Source organism: Loa loa, assembly GCF_000183805.2.
Source record: "Loa loa unplaced genomic scaffold supercont3.200, whole genome shotgun sequence".
Taxonomy (NCBI): Eukaryota; Metazoa; Nematoda; class Chromadorea; order Rhabditida; family Onchocercidae; genus Loa; species Loa loa.
Window position 1 is genome coordinate 17182 of NW_018108380.1, and position 1894 is coordinate 19075.

Consider the following 1894-nt stretch of genomic DNA (forward strand, 5'->3'; position numbering starts at 1 on the left):
TTATTATTATTATCATTATTATTATTATTATTGTTATTATTATTATTATTATTATTATTATTATTATTATTGTTATTGTTGTTGTTATTATCGTCATCATCATCATCGTCATCAACGTTATCATATTTATGAAATTAATAAAAATTATTATTAACTGATCAAACATATGAAATGGTAATTTGACGGATATTTTCTTGTCTCATTCGTTGTGCTATGTAATTATCGATCCTTGTAAAAGTTTATTTTATTTTAAGAATAATACCTATAACCAAATATTACTTAATTATGATAATTAGTTGAAATGAATTACAGTAATGGTAGTTATTACCCTAAATTAATTTTCATTATGTTGTTATGAAAAATTAATTCCTAAGCTTCCATTTTCATTTTTTTTTTAATAAATTAATTCTTAAGCTTTCATTTATATAATTTTTTATGAACCATTTCTTGTATTTAATTATTAAAGAAATCCAATTTATACCTCAAAAAATTTTTAATATTTATTCTGAAATTAAACCACACAATCTTATATGAATTTGCAAGTATTCAAACTTCATCTTATCATTCCTAATTTTTGTTAATTTTTTTTTTTGCTTAAAATTTTCGAAATTACAATTAACATAACAATTTTAAATGTTTCCTCTCTCTCTCTCTCAAATCAAATTTTAACTAAATTGATTTGACAATTGCTAATATTAAAAAAAAGACGAGACGAAAATTGTTGCATGTTTTTATGAGACAATAAAATTGTTATTGCAAAGAAAATTTTCAAGACATTAAAATAAATCTATCAAATATTTCTTCCCAAAATAAAAGATAAATGTAAAGAAGTTATAAAATTGTTTTACTATCTTTTCTTTCTTTTTTAAAAAAAAAATAAAAGAAAAAAATATTTGTCCGATAGATAATTGCGATAATTATTTGTTGAAAATTTTAAGTAATTTAAAAAAATACATTTCTTCAATATTTGTATATTACCTCTTTTCATTCATTCTAAATTTATTTGCTTGTTATATGCAATCATTAAAATGTTTATGATTTCAAAATTTAACATATATATATATATATATATGTTTCTGATAAATGATTTTTTGATTTTTTTTTTTTGATAAATGATTTTTTGATAAAAATCATTTACCAAAAATGTGATAAATGATTATATATTTTTGATTATATATATTTATTATATTTGATAAATGACTGTTATTATGTACTTGAGTTTTGAAAGGATTATGAAAAATTAAGTTTTTAAGTGATCAATGATAATAAATGATTGCATATATATTTGATAAATGACTGTCATTATATATTTGAGTTTTGAAATGATTATGAAAAATTAAGTTTTTAAATGATCAATGATAATAAATGATTATATATATTAATGATCAATGATAATAAATGATTATATATATCAATGATAATAAATGATTATATATATATATATGATAATTGACTATCACTATATATATATATTTAATTTTTTAACAGGCCAAGGATGAATATTTGAAGCAAACAAAAATTCAAAAATTCAATAAAAATTCAATTCAAAATTCAATAAAAATATATCGAATGATAATTATAGATTTTTCGATTTAGATTAAATGATTGTTTCAAATTTTGTTTTTTATAACAACAAGAAAAACAAAAAAAAGAAAAAACTAAATTTTTTCCGCCGCATTCAAAACATTAGAAAAATCAAAAAAAACGACTCAAACATTTGAATATAATCAATTTTAAATTCTCTGTAATTTAAATTTATACAAAATTCTTATCGTCATTCAGATATTGTCTAATTTTAAAATTGTTAACTTTTTAATAATTCAAAGAAAAAAATATTCATAATTTCTTTTTTTTGTTAAAAATGCGCCAAAATGTTATCTTTCTTTTTTCTTTC